Source organism: Carassius auratus, unplaced genomic scaffold (assembly GCF_003368295.1).
Source record: "Carassius auratus strain Wakin unplaced genomic scaffold, ASM336829v1 scaf_tig00010273, whole genome shotgun sequence".
In the NCBI taxonomy this organism is placed as follows: domain Eukaryota; kingdom Metazoa; phylum Chordata; class Actinopteri; order Cypriniformes; family Cyprinidae; genus Carassius; species Carassius auratus.
In genome coordinates, this window is record NW_020524117.1 from 20,212 (window position 1) to 40,757 (window position 20,546).

The 20,546-nt window shown below is 33.0% G+C and overlaps 1 protein-coding gene across 1 annotated transcript in view; it reads left to right on the plus strand.

Moving 5' to 3' along the window:
- The window catches only part of LOC113072774 (filamin-B-like), a 58,870-nt gene that overhangs the window by 2,706 nt on the left and 35,618 nt on the right, over positions 1 to 20,546 (plus strand). The window lies entirely within an intron of this gene.

The window sequence follows — 20,546 nt, forward strand, 5'->3', positions numbered from 1 at the left end:
TTTTGTTACATAAATGTTTTCTTTTTCATTCATTTTCAAATATATTTATTTATTTTTTATAGTTTTTATAATGTATTTATTTTTATTTATTTTATTTGCATCCTTATTCATATAAAGTATATATATATATATATGTGTGTGTGTGTGTGTGTGTGTGTGTTTTTTTATATACTTATTTTTGGACCGTGGAGGATGTGTTGAGTTCTGAAACATACTAGGTTTTCATGAAATATTTATTTTTTCCAATTAAGACACATTATATTGCAGCATGAGTCCTTTATTGAATTCTCCTCTTCCTTGTTGCTGTAGTAGTTGTATTACACAGGACGTGTGTGGAGGAGTTCTTTATTTTGGGATGAACACAGCACTTCCTGAATGACGCTGTCTTCCTGTCCAGAAACAGTGGGTGGGGGGTTTTCACTGACACACATTTAGACCCGCGTGGAAAGGTTGAGCGTTATCGAGACTCTCCAGCGTTTCGTGTTCAGAGATGGAGGAGAATCCCAGCTAAATAAACACGAGAAGGGCACAGCGTCATAAATCTCACCGGATCGCTCTCTAATGTCAAAGACAAGAAGGGATAATTGAAACGGTTGGATGAAGAACTCTCTGGCCTGTGATTCATGTCCAGAATAAACTGTAAAGTGGTCTGGACTTGAGCTGAGTGGCTAATGTCATAATATCATGAACTGCACAGTCGGTAGTTCTTGTTTGGTCCTCCTTTGTGCTTTTTTGTGTCCCTCAGGCCTCTGCGAGTGTGGTTTGACATGATCACTCCGTACCGTATCAATTTCCTTCCAGAATATGTCTTTGATCATCATGTGGTCTTCAGCCGCCCCAGTGGTCCCACTGATGTTCTGGAGGCGGTTCTTGCTGATTCTGCTCTGACATTTGTCCTGATTTTTCCACGGTCGGAGGGAAGTGACGGGTTGAAGACATGATTAGAGTCGTGTAGGCGGTGAAGAAAGTGTTGTTAGGGTCGTTCGACATTTGTTTTCCATCATGGAGGTGTGAGATGCTGAGGAATGACATCATGGTGTGACCTCATTAGTTGGTGTGCACTGAACGATTAAGCATCTTCATGTCTGTGCTTTGGGAGCTGATGCACATTTGTAAATTTGAGGATTTTCTGCATGCAAACTGAATTCAATTCATAAACCGTTTTACTTCTGTGATTCATTCCCAGTTAGCATGAAATCAAAATTAACCCTAAGATCTAGAAAACTAGAGCTAAGATCCTTTCCTGCCCTTTCCAGCTTAAAAAAAAAAAAAAAAAAATGTGTGTGTGTGTATATATATATATATACATACACATATACACACACATATATATATATATATATATATATATATATATATATATAGATAAATATATAGATAAATAAATAAATAAATAAATATATATATATATATATATATATATTTATATATATATATATATATATATATATATATATATATATATATATATATATATATATATATATATATATATATATATATATATATATATATGTATGTATGTATAATTTCCCCCCTGATAAAAAGTAAAAAAAAAATAAAAATGCTACAGGTTTGCTTTGGCCAAACATTTTATTATTTCCTATATTTTTTATTTATCAATATGACTATAAATTAATAAAAGTACTATGATTACGATTAGTAATAATGATAATAAAGTAATAAAATAATAAAATTAAAGTAATAAAAAAAACTGTGCCTAAGAAAATTAATATTAATTTAATCATTGATATTTGGCTAAATATTTGGAAACAAGAATTTCACTGTAAAATAATGTGTATGTAACTAATATCATTATTTATTTCTTAAAATAAAAACCAATATAGGATGAATATATAATAAAAATATTATATTATTTTTTTGAAGATTGAGTAACTGTAAAGTTAGAATACTAATATATATATATATATATATAGATTTTTTTTTTCTTTTTCCATTTTCCAAACAATATAGGAGAAGTGCAGGAAGCCCTTTAAGCTTCTCTTTTGTTGACAACAGCCGGTTTATAAGTGCATGCAGATCAGTTTAGTTAAACCTGAGTTGTGTTCATTGTAAAGTTTGCTTGCTTGTGCGTTTATTGTCTGTAAGAGTGTAGGTCGGGGATTTCTGGAGTGCGTTTGTGAAGGACTTAGTCACACATGAGCTGCCATCCAAAGCCGAAGTGATCAGAGATTTGAAACTTCCCCCATAAAGCCGTCTGAAAGTGTTCCCAGGGCAAAGCCTGATGGAAAAGCCTATTATTAAAAACCAGTTGGACTGTGGTCCTCCTGCGCGCCAGCTTCCCCACCAGAGAGTTAAAAGACATTAGTTTGGGCTGTTCTGGGTTGGCGTTAAATGCTGCTTTAATTTCAGTATCATTCGTTGTAGATCGATTTGGAGCAAAACAACTCATTTGAGTCAGTTCTGGTGGGTTGGATTGTCTCCTGTCATTATGGAGACGCTGGGCATCAGATGTTTGTCTGTGACGCTCAGGTTCGTCAGATGCCTAATGCAAACAGAAGCAGGAACGGCGCGGTGAGCCAAAGGTTCGCTCGTCTTAAGTTGCAGAGTTTTGGGCTTTGTTCGGATCTCAGCGGCCTGCTGTTGTGGGACGAGTTACTGTGGAGTTACTTTGGTTTCTTTGGCTCTGTAAATGAAAGTCTCCAGGAGCTGTTCAGACAGATCAGATGTTCAGGGCGTGGACCTGCGCTCTAGAGAAAACACTCCAAGCTTCTCGCTTGGATTTGAAGAAGCAACAAGGCCTGATTTATTTGTATTTTTATTTTATTAGTATTTTTTACTAGACTTTTAGACTCCTTTGGCTTTTAACCCAGCATGTTTCTGTATGACTATTATAGTTCAGTTTTTTATTCTAGAGATTATTATCATTATAATGAAATTATTATGTGCTTTTTTTAAATTTCAGTGTAATATTAATTTATTTAGTTATTACAAATTTGTATTCAGTGATAATAAAAATAAATATTTTTTAATAGATATTATGTAGAACATTTTAATTTAATTAAATGTATTATATTGTATTTTTAAATAATTGTTATTACTATTAAATACTGTTTTTTTTTAAATTTTGACACTAAAATATTAATTTCACATTTTATGAATCACTTATTTAGTAATAATAATGAACATAATAAAAGAACTATCATTTAATAGACATAGTCTACATCGAGATTTCAGATTTCAATTGAAATAATTCCCTTCTATCCTTTTTTTTATATATAATTCTTAATACTCATTCTTTTAATTTTAGTGAAATTAAGAATTTATTTTTTGCTATTACTAATTTTTATTTATTAATAATAATGATCATAATAAAAGAATATAATAAAGAAACTATCTTTATTTAATATGTATATTGTAGTCATTTGAATCACATTATTGGCCAAATTATGCAGCGCTACAAACAACCACAGCAAACCTGGATTTTTATTTTTATCAGAATGAGCAGAATGATCCCAATTCGTTTTTTCCCCAAACCGTGCAGCATGTAGCCAAGTGTCCTGAACCTGTGTGTGTGTGTGTGTCTGTTTGTGTCACACTGGGATGTTCACGTGTCTGTGCAGGTAAACGCGGCTGAGAAAAGTGTGAGTGACCTCACTAGTTTCCTAAAGCTCTTCCACAAAGCCAAACTCTCAGAACGTGTTGTACTGGATGGGCAGAGAGCTGCTGCTGGCCTTGGGCTGTCCTTAACACACACACACACACACAGAGGAAGACACGAGGTGAATGTGTTTGCATTCACGTTAAACCGACTGTAGTAAAGAGATAAAGAGGTTCCCAGTGTCTACGATTGTTCAGTACAGAGAGAGTCGTCACATAGTGTCATTACTTGGCAGTGTTAAATAAGAAAATTACAGTGTGAAGGTTGTAAGATCATCAATTATGAAACTCTAGAGAATACAATAGTGTCATTATTCATGCTCAATTTAGATCAGTGTTGATTCAGTTTAACAAAAGTCTGAGTTGCATAGACTTGAAGAACCTTTATTCACTTATTCAGATTCAGTTGAGTTCAGGGTTGATTCACTTCAACTCAGTAACAGTGTAGATGTTGCTAAGTTAGTGTAATCGTCCATCTAAATCCATCTGAATATTATTTGTCATTTAAACCCAAAGATGGAAACCTATAGAAGCTGGTTTCCACCACAGAATAAAAAAAAGGTAAATGTGACTTTTTCTCCGATTTGGAGTCATTTGCAGCTATTAATTGTGAAGGAAAAAGTTTGTTTCCTTTATCTATCTTTTTTATCTCATAAATTTAGAATTCTAATTTAAGATCTAACAATTAAGTTTTTTACTTTGTCACAGAGTAAAAGAAAAAAAAAAACTCACCTGAAATCAACTCTTGTAATCGCTAGTTCATAGCGCAATTCAGTTAACATCTTTCAAAAACAACAACAACAAAACAAACTGATTTGAAAGAGTAAAATGGAATTCTGAGAAAGCTGCACATCTGTCAGATCTCATAACTCAGATTCTCAGAATTCTTTTTTCTGCCACGGAGTAAAATATAAATGATAAATGTAATCGGGATTTTTTATGTCTGAATTGTTTAACTTTGAATAATTCGTTATTTAAATATATCATAATTCAGGGTTAACATCATGCAAAAAGCAAACAAACAGAATTGCAAGAAAAAACGTGAAAAAGAATCGTGAGATAGAAAGTTACAATTATCTTTATCTCATGATTCCGATTCTCAGAATCTCACATTTTGATTTTTTTTTTTTTTTTAAATTCGGAGTTTATTTCGATTTTTTTTTTATTCAACCCTGAATTCTGATTTGACATCTCTCAATTAATTTTTTATTTTTTTATGTATGATTTGGACCTTCTCTCAATTGTCATAATGGCATGGGAAAAAAGCTATAATTGTGATATAGAAAGTCACAATCCACATTTAATCCCATATGCAAACACGCTTCAACAGAAGTAAGTGGCTCATCTTTTACTGTGCAGCTAATTAAGCCACAGCTGAAGTGCTTTGAGAGGAAGAGCCACGCTGGTTGGGCTGAACCGCCGGAAGGAAACCTTGCACATGAAGCTAGAAGCCTGTGAAGCTGCGCATGGATTTGTGTGCTAACTCGGTGGAATCCGCTATTGTTTTGGAGTCTAAAAGAAGCAACAGGATGCAAGGCTTCGCTAAAGCGACCCTAACCAAAGTTCAGTTCCTCACACTAATTCCAGAAAGCTCACATTCCTGCACCAGAATGGATTGCATCACAGTTTCTGTAATGTGCCCTCAGCCCAAATAACGAAACCTGAACGTGGAAAACCAACACGAACGTCAGCGTTCAAAGAGACCTCGAGCAAATATTTCAGGGTTGCTATAGAACAGCTTCTTCAATAATATTCTCAGTCACGCTGCGCTGGAACATGCACGAGAGCCAAAAACAACTCCGGCTTTCTGTGGGACGTCTGCACAGGTTTCTCTTGCGGTCCGCCGTCATCACGTTAACCTCTTCCATTACGTTTAGTCTGACCACATGAGGTCGGCAGGACTTGGCCGAGCACAGCCTGATCCCGAGGAAATGTTTTTAGGTCAGAGCGGGAAATGCTTCTCCCGTCTGCATTGTAGCAAAGGTCAGATTGCATTGTTTGTAATGAAGCTTTGACCTTCGGGGGCCAGTGCAACCAGCGAAAGCAAACAATAGTATTGACGTCAGCCTAAGACTAAGCAGTTTCTGTGTCTTAAAGTGACTGCTTTTCTTTGCTAGAGGCAGAGGTTTTCAAGCGTGTCTGCTTTCCTAGAAGAATGCTGCGTGTTATCTGGATTGCATTAACGCTTGAGTCACCATGCTGCTCTGTAAGCACACGTTCTGCTGTTCTGCTGTTCTTTAGACCCGTGCAGTGGGTCAGTATGTGATTAAAGTTGATCATTTACTCTCCCAACATGCCATCTGTGTTGAGACTGCGCTTGAAAGCGTCGAGCGCGTCCGGTGATCTCATGCAGACTCACACAATCACGCTCCTGAAGTGCGTTTTTAACCTCTTCATAGGCATTTTTCAAATGCTTTTACTCTGATGTCATATTCTTTATACCATACATCTCTTCCATGTTCTTCTATTGGACTTTGCAGGTCAAATCTGCATCATTTTCACTGCTTTGCATCGGGATTTCTGTGTAGAGGCTACTGGTTTAAGGTCAGAAAGCTTGTTTAGGCCAGAGGTTCTCGATCTTTTAAAAGCCACAGACCCCAAATATGATCATCCTCATGCAAGAAACCCCCATCCCTAAATTTAAAGTCATCTATATAGGTTTTAGCATAAAGACCCACTTTCAAAAGTTGTATTTAGTCATTTTAATCTTTTTTTTGTTTGTTTGTTCGTTTTTTGTTTAAATGCTTAATTTAGTAAATAATTAATACTAAATAAAGTAATTTAGTTAATAAAGTCATTGGAATAATTTTTTATAAATTTTGCATTTAATATAATTAAATTTCTTCATATTTATTTGTTTATTTAATGTGTATTTAATCTTAAATTATTTATTTAAAATTATTTAATTTACTTTTATTTTAATCAAATGCTTTTTTTGTTCAATTTCTTTTTCATGTTTTAGTCCATTATAGTTTATCTCATTTTTGTTTAAATGTATTTAATTCACTTTTGTTTTAATCGAACGTTTATTTGTTTATTTCACTAAATTTCTTATTATTTTTTTATTTTTTATTTTTTATCTATTGTGTATTGGATATTTGTTAATTATTCATTTTACTCTATCATTGTTTTAAGCAATATTTGATTAATTTGTATTTACTTTTTATGTATTTGTGTAGTTACTCGTTTATTATAATGTAATTTATTTTTATATAATTTGATTATTTTTATTTCTTTTTTTTACACTTTTTTTTCTGTAAACCTTTCCATGGAGCCCCTTCACTCTCTTGCGTCCCCAGTTTGAAAAGCCCTGGTTTAGGCCAAAAGCATCTTTTAAATGGAGCTTATAGGGTTGGTTAACATGAATTGCATCCTAAGAAGAATATAACCGAGTCGAATTCCTTCAGAGATGGTAGTCTCCACCCTTGCTTGTTTCTGTGGGTGTTTATAGGTCGTGTTGCCGGTGGAAGGTACCAGAGCTTGTGTTTGATTTACAGTTCAGACTTGTCTGTCAGATCAGGGAGTGCTGGGGCTTTAACGAGCCCAAATAAAACAGCAAAACAAAGAATCCTATAGAAAATCTATCTGCTTGTTTGGAAGGGGCCTAAAAGGCCAGTCGTTTTTCTCTTGCTATGTGTGTTTTCACTGCTGTTTGTCACCGAGCAATAAGTCAAAAGATTTGTGAACAGTTACCCAGATTTCCTGCCTACTGTGTTATTTACTTTGGCTCGGCTGAGCCTGGATGACTTCAGATGTGTAAAAAAAGCTTCAATGCCTTTCTATGAACTGAGGCATGTTTAAACGTTTGGGCCTTACAGAAGATCAAAATGAAATCAAAAGCAGGTCAGTTTAAGTAAATCAAATGGTTATATGGACTAGTGTCTGTGAATATTAAGCCACAAAAGGTCCATGTAAATCTGAATCCTGCATGTTCTGTGTGAATGAATGGGTGTGGTTCTGTTTACCGTACACTGAAGGGACGCTCGCGGTGTTTTAGCCTCTGCGGTCTCACTATATGACGACATAAACACGTGAGCTTCATCAGACACTTCAACAGCATTTCACTGTTTAGTTGAGAAAATATCTCATCATAACACATGCACACAGAAACTTAAGGTCTTCATGACAATCTGTCATAAAAGTTTGGTTTAACTTGAAGAAATTATGACAATTATATTAATATACTCCTTAGTTTAATTCTACTGCTGTTATTACTGCTACTACTACAAATTACTACAAATTAAAATAATAGCAAAATTATTATTATTAACTTTATAAAAAAAAAAAATCACAATTATTCATCCAAATTAACCTCTTCTGTGTTTTTGTTTTTTGCACTTTGTTTGCCAAAAAATGAAGAGTTTGTCAAATTTAATTTTTATGAATATAGATAAATTCTAAATAAATCTAGAAAAAATTTGAATGAAAAAAAAAAACAGAATTTGAAGGGAAAATTTTTTAATTTTTTGTTTAACTTCTAATAAATTGCTGTTAAATTTACAAGTTTCCGTATTTCAATTAATTAGAAATTATTTTTGATTAATACATTTAATTTAATTTAACTGTTAATTTAATGTAACCATTAAAATGGAGGACAGAAAAAAAATATTTAATTGGGGAGAAAATGGAATTTAAAATGAAAAAAAAAAAATTGAAATTTTTTTTTAGAAATAATACTTTTTTTTTACATCATATGGCACTAAAAATGCAATTTTTGATAAAACTGAAAAGTTGCTGTTAAATTGTGCAAGTTTCATGATTTCAATTAATTAGACATGCTTTTTGATTAATACATTTAATTTAATTAAACCATTAAAATGCTGTTAAGGAAGAGAAAATTTAATTTAGAAAAAAATAAAACTGAATTCAGGTAAAAACACCCTTTTAAACCAGGTCTCATGGAGTCTCAGTGAGATCTGCTGGTTTTTACCTCCTCTTGTCTTTTATTCTTCGCCCCGGTCTGCTACAAAAGGCATGTTTTGTGATTAAACTGGAGGTCTTGTGTCCAGCTGGAAGCGGGTAACCTGAGTCGCCCACCGCTACCTTCTGCTTTTGCAGGCTTCTCTTGTGCTGCTGTTTGCATTAGCGAGCCAAGGATCTGCTCAGATACTGAATCCTCAGTAGGCTTTTATTGAGTTCTTTGTCATGCAATTGTTAAGCAGTAAATGAAGACAGGAGAATGTGAGGAATCAGTTTCTAATGCAACCTTCAACTTCTACATTTATCAGAGTAATGAGATGCAGTTTGCATTGGCAAAGCGAGCAAAAGTGAAACATTAATGAAGACTGTTAGTGATGCAACTTCATGCACATGTGCAGCTCCACCAATAGGAGTCCAGACACTGAAGGTCACATGATTCTCCTCTCACAGTGATTGGCTGTTGCAGTTGAGTGGAAACACCTCCTAGTGATGGAAAAGCTTGGTAATCTTCAGTGTTTCATTAAGTCTTTAACTTTCAACCCAACCTAGATCCCACCCAAACGTTCTTGAGTCTAGACATGATTGAACACGATCACATGATCGAACTCAAAACAATCACTTAAAAGCAGCGGAGAGATAATTTCCCTCTTCTTCAGTGTCAGTGATTAAATCCCTCTAATTATACTCCGACTTCATCAAAACGGCACTTATAGTAGTAGTTAACATCTTGTTGCTTTGTAAACTTTGCTCTGATTCTAGTTGGTACTTTATATAGTTCAGTTTCAGGAACTCTGAGCTGGAAATGACCTTATTATTCTGTGTGACTGATTTATCTATCACGTGTCTAATTAATATGCTAATGCCACAGCTTAAGTATCTCTGTAAACTCACTCTAACGTGTTTTAATGCATGTCAAACAGCACTTGTGCTTTTAAAATAAACTTGAGCTCCAAAATCAGGCCAAAACTAGTCAAACAATATCATATAGGATCATTTTCAAGTCATTTATTTATGCATAAGTAGTAATAAATCAGTTTTTATTGCTAAAAGGCCCACAATATCATTTTTCTGTTGCTATAAGAGCATTATAAGAGAAATACATGTAAAGACGATGTATTACTAAATTGCTTACAGTTTATTATATTAATACAAATTACATTATTATTATAAAGAATTCATGTAATTTATTTATCTTTATTTTTCAATGTAATATCATACAACCAATATTTTTTTTAATCGAGGCTTTATTTTTTATTTATACAATTCTGATGTTCAGCACTTTATTACATTTTTTTTTTTAGTAAATTATGTAATTTAACTACATTTTAATAGCTTTATTTAAAGTTTTAGAATTAAAATGTTATACATTTTTTTTTTTTTTTTGTATATACATAAATGTTTTATATTTACATAAATTAACAACCTGTTTCCATTCGTTTTTGAGGTCTAACAAACAAAAAAATGTCATATTAATAATATAAAATGAAAATCATGATAAATATCAGCCGCGTCTCATATCCTCCGGAGGTCGTTTTTGTCAGCTTTATTTGTCATCAAAAATGTTTTAAGAAAAGTAATAGTTATTAAAAAAATACTAGGTATAAAATACTGCCATTTCTTTTTTGCATTGCATTTTATTGGTTTCTTTTCTGAAAAGAGACCGCCTCGATGACGGAGGATGCAGCACTTAATACTAATAAATCATATGAAAACACTGTGATTAATATTTTTGGCATTACCGTCCAGCGCTAGAATCAACAAACTAAACATCACTTAGTGCCACACATAATGCTTCCTGCAAGAACAACAACACAAGAAGGTTATTTCACAGAGTATTATGTGATCTGTTTGAGCTCTATGGCAGAAGATGCTTATTTGAAAGCATCCTCTCATGTCGGCTGGCTGTTTTTGTGTTTTTGCTCACCACATCCTGAATGAAATCCTCAGATAAGCCTTCACACGGCGTCTTCCCCTCTCCAGCCCCTGTGTGAGCGAGTGAGACTCAAACAATGCCTCGTATAAACCATACGGTCGCCTCCCAGCATTTAAAGTGAGAACATCATCTGCATTTCCTGTGTGAGGCTGAGATCATCGCTCTGGAATCACACAGGGCCCACAAACACATGCCGAGAAACTCAGGCGCTTGGTAAATATGGAGAAGAAGGCAGGATCACGTACATGTGTGAAGCCAAGGCCAGTGTTTGTGCTGCAGTGAATGTGAATGAGAAATAAGCTTCTGTCCGCATGTCTGGAAAGATGAGAACAGGACAGTAAGTTCATGATGGCATTTCTAGCTGTTTGTGGTTTAGTACGTGTACGTGATTAGATTTTAAATACTTCGAAATGGCAAGACAAGTCCTGGTTCTCGTTATGACCCTTTAAATGGTTTCAAATCAAAGTTGTTGTTTTTTCCTCTTTCTATTTGCAGGTTGGCAATCTCATTTTGAAACTGGCATGCTACAAACCTGCAGTAGTTGGAGATAATGTATGAGAGTAATGGCTTTTAACTGCAGGCTGTTATTGAGCGCTGGTTTTCCACATTACAGACGAGCCGTTTCCTCTCTCTGACACAGACCAGAGCCTGATAATAGTGTGTGTGTGTGTGTGAGAGGCTGTGTGGTCCTTATGTACTGTATGTTGTGTGAGATTCACCTTTATATATATATATATATATATATAAGAATTTTCTCTGCGTGTCCTGGTCATGTTTTATTTATTTCACAAAACAAAACAAAATATTAAAATTTAAAATGTAAAAAAAAAAAAAAAATTATATAAAATACATAATAAAATGTAAAATATAAATGTACATTGTGACAATTTAGCACATTTTCATTATGCATTATTCCAAAATGAAAAATATAATTTACTTATGCATTATGATAACACAACATTTTACTTGATGCCTTTTTAAAAAATCCTAAATCATTCTGTAATGTTCTTCGGTAACATGTATTCTAGTCCTGAAATTAAAACCTTCAATTTCTTTTAAGGAGAAATAATACTTATATATATAGTTTTATTTTGTGCATTGTATGTACATTTTATTTATGCTTTACAAATGTAATCTAAATAGAAAAATATGATGCTGACATGTTCTCATGAAACTTCTCTGCTGGCATAACCAAGGCCTTTTTGGGAATGGAAATGTATATTTACCAAAAACCTAACAGTCCTGTTTTCATAGTCCAGTTAAATCCTGATGTCTAAAGTCGAGTCCCGTCCTAAAGTACATTTCCTACTATTATACTTTTGCTTTTACACAAGTTAAGTGCACTGTGTTGTTTTTAAGGATTTAGCGTTCGCTCCGTGCACCAATTCTGCTACCTTAGCATCTAATGAAAGCAAACTTTCCTGCTGTGGATCCATTAGTGTTCACTGAAGCAGGCATCTCAGGTGTTTAAACTTCAGTCTCCTGGCTGTTTTTCTTCATCTAATGTGGGATTTTTAAATGAGAGTTTAACAAGTACTTTGGTTTTTCCCTTTATGTATCTGAGTTTTACCCCCAGTCTGTTTGGCGGAGGGGAAACTGTTAATGATTTCAAGTGGCACATTATGAAGCCGGGACACAATAGTAGCTGGTTTGGCTGGAGTGTTTGGGGTGACCTGATGGGACTGTTAATGGAGGCTCTCGGGTCAGAAGCTGCTCTCTGATTGGCTGCTGCAGGAGTGGGCGGGGATGATCTCACGGGAAAGGAATGTGCTCCTGTAGGTAGTGTGTCCTGGGTTCACGGGCGTCTGCGGATGATGTCATTTTTGAGAGACCCTGGACTGCTGCCAAATGCAGAATTAAGTGTCAATTAATTATGGATGGCCACAAACACAGACGCACAAGTTATGCATCGATCGCTGTTCTCCCAATTGGGAAAGTTGCTCTTTATATAGCAATGGGCATGGGTTAAAAATAGGTCAAACATGCTGATGTAAGTCAACTATTAAGATTACTGTTTGGTGTTGTTGATGGCTAGAAATGATCCAGAACGCATCAGCAGAACGGTTGCATTTTGTCAGCAAGTTTTACATGTGCAAGAGATGAGATTGTAATTTTGTTGCTCAGTTTTGTTTTATTTAGTTTTAACATAAGATAGTATTTGTTTTTGTTTTATTTGTTCTGAATTTATTTATAATTTGGCATTAATTTAATTATTATTTTTTTATCCATTCATTCAATTTGGTATTTTTATTTGATGCATTTTTGTCAATTAGTTTCTCTATTTTATTTATATATTAGTATACATTTTTACTTAGAAATGTGTATTTGTAGTAGTATTTTATACATTAGTGTTTCAGCTTTTAAGTTACTGTTTTTATTTATAAATTAGTATTTATTTATACATTTGTGTATTTATTTAATTTTATTGATGGAATAGGCTAAGAAAAGAAGTAACAATTGCTAAAAATCATGACTGATAATTAAATAAATACAAAGGAATAAAAAAATAAAATAAATATAAACATTATTATAAATACACAAATCTATAATATAAATAAAATATACTAAATTATAAAAATAAATACTAATTTTTAAATACAAAAATTAAAAGTGAATTTAGTGATGCATAAAATAAAAAAATAATAATTAATCAATAAAATGATTAATTGAATAAATTGATTAAATTGATTAATTAGTATTTATTTTATGCATCAGTAAATTTACATTTCATTTTTTATTCATAAATTAGTATTTATTTTTATAATTTAGTATATTTTATTTATATTATAGATTTGTGTATTTATAATAATGTTTATATTTATTTTATTTTTTTATTCCTCTGTATTTATTTAATTATCTGTCATGATTTTTTGCAATTGTTACGTCTTTTCTTAGCCTATTCCATCACTGCACTTCTGTGCAAAATGATGTGTTATAAAGAGTGAGATTAAACGCATATGATATCATGCAGTTATTATACTTAAGTCTGTTTTACAGGCAGTTTTCAGCAAATGAATCATGCTGATTATTACAGTAATTTGATGCATTAATCTGCTCAACAATTTTGCCAATCGTGCCATTTTAAGAGAAAGATTTGCAATACTTTCCAGAACAGCGTTTGCATGTATAACATGTTAGACTGCGCTCGTTCCCCTCTGTGGGTCGTGACATCATCACCCATGAGGCAATGAGCCGAACCGCAGGAAATGAGCAATCTTATTTTAATTTTAATGGGGATTGATAATGCTTTGGAAACCAAATTAAGAGGCAAAGTCAAGTCAGGTTCTCGTAGAAGAATCACAGGTGTCTCTGAAAAATGGAGTGTCTGATATGAGACCTGAACATAATGAGACCCCCCCCCCTCCACGTGAACCCAGCGTTTAACAAAGAAAGCTGTCTGCTGTATTTATGGATATGCTTTTAAGAAGCCCGCCAAACAAACGGCTCTCTGTTCCCGCGGTGGCTTTGTGATTTAATGCATTCAGCAACATTTACTCGCCCTAAAACAGCTCATCACAGTGTTTTCACGGTTTCCCAAACTGTGAGTCTCTCTGAACGTCTAGCGGCCAGATCCTGCGTCACATGACTGCCGTGATTACTCACAACACCGCTTGTTACAGTTTTATTGTAATTAATTGTCACTGGATAAATACGCACACCGCACATGACATGCAGGAAAAAATAGTAGGTTAAATCATGTGCACGATTTATTAATTCAATCCCTCGATTTGCTAAATTTTTGTACCCGTTTTAGTACATTGAGGGAACGAATTAGTAAATTTTTTTGAAATTGATTTTTTTATTATTATTCTTATTTATTTTTTTAAAATACATTTTTAGATTATGATTTCATATTAGTATTTTCTGATTAATTTTATTTTTTATTCTTGTGAACACAAGGGTGCATTTAAAAAACTGTTGGTTGTTCACAATAATCCACACGACTCCAGTTCATCAGTTCATGTCTTGAAAAGACAAAAGCTGTGTGTTTGTAAGAAACAAATAAATCATTAAGACATTATAAACTTCAAAGTGTAGCTTCTGGCTAAAATAGAGATTTAAATATGGCCAAAAATATGAATTTGTTTCTCAAACGTACAGCTTTTGTCTTCACGAGACAGTGTTGTGGATTATTGTGATGTATTTATCAGTGTTTGGACTCTCATTCTGACGGCACCCATTCACTGCAGAGCATCCATTGGTTAGCAAGTGATGCAATGCTACATTTCTCCAAATCTGATGAAGAAAACTCATCTACATCTTGGATGATCTGAGGTTGAGTACTTTGAGTATTTTTGGGTGAGCTGTTTCTGCACTTTCATCCATGTTTCGACTCTTTCTGGCTCCGCTGTATTCTCATGAAAACATTAAACTAAGCAAGTTAAAGTCCTGGCTCTCTGGAGTTGGAAGCGGAGATCCGTTCGGAGCTTGTAAATCAGATGTTTTATAAGTGTTTTAGTGAGAACACTTGACGTCGGCGTCGTTCCTTTGAGTTGTTTTTAACAGAATCCAGACAGATGCTGATGATTTATCCCGGGCCTGATGTGCTCTCTGTCCTCTGATGGGTTTGGGTTGAACACTTACCGACTGGTTCAACTTTCTGATTCACACAGTACTCCTGTGTCATGAGGACGTGAAGTGTCTGAAGTGCGTGTCATTTACACAGAACAGGTGTGTGTTCCTCTTCGTCTCTTTCCTCGGGCGGCTGTTGTTCACGGTGTTTCAATCGGGTCCTGAGGCGCAGGAGTGGTTCAGGAGTTTCTGGATGGAGCAGGAAACCCCTACTGAATTACCAGCAGAACTTTACACAAACTCACACTGAAGTTCACCAAAAATTTTATTCTCTGAAGAAATGCCATCAGTTTTTTTAATATATATATATATTTGTGTGTGTGTGTGTGTGTATGCAATTGATTTAGTTTGACTATAATCTGTATGCTCTTTCTCACCCCGCCCTGGTGTGGTTAGTGTTTGGTGATAAGAGGTGATTGTGTGGAAACCGGTCCTGCCTCCCTCTTTCTTTACTGTTATTGTGTTTCCTTTGCTTTGTCTCCATAGAGACCAACACAAGTATTGAGCTCTTTTTCTTAATCGTTTATCTCTGGATATACAGGCGGATGTTGGTGAAAGCATGACTGCTGCTTTCATTTTACTCTTTTTTTTTTTTTTAATGTAACTTGTGTTTTTAGTTTCACTGATACTTACAACTGTTGTCAGCCTGAGAGGCACTCGAATAATGTGATACTTACCCAGGTGAGTCTCATGAGAACATGTCTGGGGCATTTCATGCCAAAATTAAAAACTTAAGATCATGAGCAACATTTTGTTTGCATTTTGAGCATTATTTTCTTTTATTACCCATACATTTCCCATGTTTTTAGTTTTTTAAATGACTGTAATAGTGTTTTATACAGAACAGCACACATTTTAAGTCCGTAAATACTGCCATGAGATAAAAATGCAACAAAAAAAAAAGTATTTTTTTACATTTTTTATAAAAAGCAAAATATAATAAAATAATAAATAAAATAAAGTAAAATAATAATAAAAATTATTTTAAACAAAACAGTATTTTATAGATTTTATTTTTTATTTTATTGTAAATTTGTGTTTAATACAATTTATTTATTTTATTTATTATACATTTAAAGTATGTTTTCAGTTTTTAAATAATTACTGCAATGTTTTATACAGAACAGCATACATTTTAAGTACTGTAAATACCACCATGAGATAACAGTGATTAAAATATTTGATTAAAAAAATTTAAAATACAAAGTAAAATGTAATAAAATATAATCAAAAGTAAAACTTAAAATAAAAACTTTTATTTTACTTTACTTTTATTTTTATTAAATAAAAATGATAACATTTAATTTTATTTTAATTATTTTTTGAATAATTTTTTTTTTTTTTATTACTATAATGCCATGTTTTACAGCATACATTGTTTAGTGCATTAAATACAATAAAAAATGCTTTATTTAAAAAAAAAAAAATAAGATACTAAATAAAAAAATCTATAAAATATTTCATTTTTTTTTAAAATTTTAATCTAATAATATCTGATGATTTTTTTTTATATAAATTGTTTATAGTGTATTTTGAAATGAAAATTTAGAGGGTGCTTAACTATCACAATATTAATGTAAAAAAAAAGGCCCTTAAAATAGGCTTTGTTGCAAACTATTATTTCCAGGTTTTTGTTATTCGCGTGTAATTTGACATGGACAAGGTTTTGTGCGATTCATCCTCAACTTCAAACTGATTTTTCAGTCTCTTTCTGGACAGTTTTCCCTTTTCTCAAACCTCTCGTAATGTTGAATTTGAGCTGTAATGTGGATCTTGTATGACGGTGGTACGGGTGGAGTCTCTGCGTTACTCCACTCAAACGCATTTCCAGATGGGCTTTTTGCACGTGCGCCCGCTGACAGACGGCCAGACTTAACTTAGACAGCTTCAACTCATCTCACTTCTTTTGAAAAATCTCCGTGAGCCATAAATCTCCCTGTGTTCTTCTGTTGAATCTGATCATCAAATCTCCTCCTCATTTATGCTTTTCCAAGACGTCTCGGTTATTTTTCTGAATGATGCTCTGCAGGAAGACCTCGACTAACAGGGTCCCTCGTGTTGATATGTCTTTGTTTAACTGTTGATAAGTGACTGGAAAAGACCTCTGGTTTGGCTTCTGTCTGTATTTATAGCGAGATCAGAGGTTTTGTGGGTGAAGCCGTGTGTAATGGTGGGGTTGGGTTGAGGACACCCACCCTGAGGAAATCTCCCGCCTCTGCTTCTTTTTGCCATCTAATCTCATGAAAGCAGAGCCACGGGAGACTCACCAGCCTGAGGAAGGAGTTAAATAGTGGAGCAGTGATTAACTGAAGGTTACAGCTCTGCAAAACTGTTTTTAACCTCTTTGTTTTCTCGTTTCGTGTGGTGTGCCACAGGGCTACGTCCTCAGCCTCTTAAGTTTGGCAGTCGGAATGAGGAAGACTACTCTATATTCTTGTCTCACATGGTCAAATTTCAGCCCACAAACCAACAGAACATCCTGGCATTATTTTCATGACTATTATGTGCATTAAAAAGTGTTTAGCTACAAATTACTGTAAAGAAATGTTTACATTTGTATAAATCATAAGTTAAAGGTAGTATGACAAATATTACCATGACATTACCAGACATTAATAATGATATTGATAATAATAATTATTATTACTATTATTTTATTATTATTATATATTTTTTAAAATCAAATTATCAAATTATTTCTAAAAAATGTAGCATTATAAATATTTACAAATAATTATTTAAAATGTATTTGCATTACACTTATGATTGTTGCTATTTTTATTGTATAATAACACTTTATTATTTTCTCTGTCTTCAAAAATGTACATTTTATTTTGCAATGAACTTATGAATGCTATTAAAAGAAATAAAAAAATTATCATAGCACCATAATAAGTGTATTATTATATTATTATTAATAATAATGTAATACAATTATAAAATATAAGATGTGTCATTTAATAATCATAAAATATAATTTAATAATAATAATTAATATTATTATTTTATAATTACTGCTACAGTAATGAGTATCAGGGATGTAATTGTCACGAAAATGAAATCATTCTAAAACTGTTAAATATTTGAATGTTCTTAATTTCCTGTGTATTCAAAACACTAATAAATTTTTCTTTCTCGTGATCGTTTTCTATAAGATTAGTTACTGTATTGTATCTTTCAATCTTTAACTATAGCTGCATTTAAGATTCAAAACCCATCACAAATAGAAACCTTTTACTCTCTCCGATAACACAAATACACACTCGATAGTTTTCCAGATCAGTTTCCCCAATATGTTAGTATTACAGCTTCATCTGAGGGTGCTCTTCCTCTCTGTGTTTTTGTTATATATTTATATTAATTAACAAATACTGACGCTTGTGTATCTTGGTAAGTTCTCTATCTCTTTCTTTTTGTCTGTGAAGCTGTGTATCTTCAGACTCATGTCAGGGCGTAGCGGGCCGATGATCGTTGTGGATTCTTGTAGTTGGATTATGTCAGTGTTTGGACACCTTCATAATCAGGCTTTTTAGCCATCTGTTTGGATTGATCCGGTTGGAATGAGTGTTTCTGAGACTAATGTAACTGTAGGATCAACTAACAAACTGTCAAATGTGCTGGTGTTTTTCCCAAGCTCTCGGCTCAAGAGTTTTAAAGTGAGCACCTCGGGTTTCCTGTCATGTCGGAAATGCATGCAGTATTGTTCTGTATATATGTGCCCTTCCTAGCTTGTTCAGGCTGGATTTATCTTGGGACTTTGGTGTGTTTTAATGCTTCTCCTCAAATGACCTCCTAAAACAATGACTGGCCTGGATGACCTTCAGCTCGCTCACTCTGCTTCTCTACTTCTGCTTTTAAGTAGAAGCTGCGTTGTTCCCGGAAGTGACACGTACCACGTCCCAGAAGCCCACTGAGAAACAACTTCTCAACATATGTACTGCATTAATGTACACGTGTAATAAAGTGTATTTAATCCTTTTAAATGCATTATATCAAATGTGCAAATAATGCAAATGAATGTATTATTGAAATATTTGTATATAATGTATTTTATATTATATCATATACAATTATAAACAATAAACATAGATTGATAAAAATATAATGCATTCTTTAAAATGCATGAAAAAATGCATTAAATGCATTATTTAAAATGCATGAAAAAATTCATTAAATCCATTATTTAAAATGTATGAAAAAATGCATTAAATGCATTAATTAAAATGCATTAATTAAAATGTATTGTTACTGAAATGATTATATATACAGTATCTATATATATGTGTGTACTTGTGTCTGTATTTAAATATATAATATAATCAAAGTCTGTCATTTACTGTAATATCAACAAATGATTTCCTGAAATATAATAATTGGTCTGTATCCTGTTCAGAGCTGTATTTTTATATTTTTCCACTCAACATCTCCGTTTCAGTCGAAGCTTTCTAAAACCTTCTGCTGTTCATCTACTGTATAATGCATGCATCGTTTGTTCATGGTAACCTTCATTCTTCTGTTCTCTGAATGCACTCGGTCGCCAGCAGTGGTTTCTGTTGTTGTATTGTTGGGCCGTCCGGTGGTGAAGGGGCTCCTTATGGAGATCCCAATAAACGGGAACCTCGTGAAGGCAGACAGGACGGGACGGGTCGGGGGGGTCAGTGCTAATGAATAATGCTCTGTCTGGCACTGAGCTGGTTTCTAGCTTCACAAACGCTGCCAAACATTCCACCGTCTTCCTCGTGGTACCAGCATCGCTCGGTCACTGGGACGCTTTTTCGACTGGGATTTTTCTTTAATGCCAAAAATCAATAGGATATTAAATAAAGATCATGTTCCATGAAGATATGTGTAAATTTCCTACTGTAAATATGTTAATGTTTTATTAGTAATATGCATATATATATATATATATATATATATATATATATATATATATATATATATATATATATATATATATATATATATATATATATATAATATTTAACTTAACTTATATTTAAGTGGAAGTGTGTATTTTTTTGGGATTTATTACATATTTCTTTATAAATATTTTAGAAATGTGTTTATAATAGATTTTTTGAAGTATTCAATATATGTACAATAATAAATATTTGTACATTCAAAAATAAATATTAATTATTTTATTCAATTAATTATTTGCTTATTCATGCACTATTTATTAACAATCGATTAATTAATTAATCAGTTATTTTATTTCCTGATTTATTTGCTTATTTACTATTGATTCACATTCACTTATTTTATTAATTTATCATTTTTAATTTAATTACCTATTTGCTTTGCTTATTTATTCACTATTTATTGTCACTTATTTTATTTATTTATCCTTTTATTTCATTGCTTATTTACTGGCTTATTTACTTTTGATTCATATTCACCTGTTTATTATTTATCATTTTTATGCACCATTTATTAACATTCACATATTTTATTTATTTAATATTGTATTTCATGGTTTATTTGCTTGCTTGAGTCA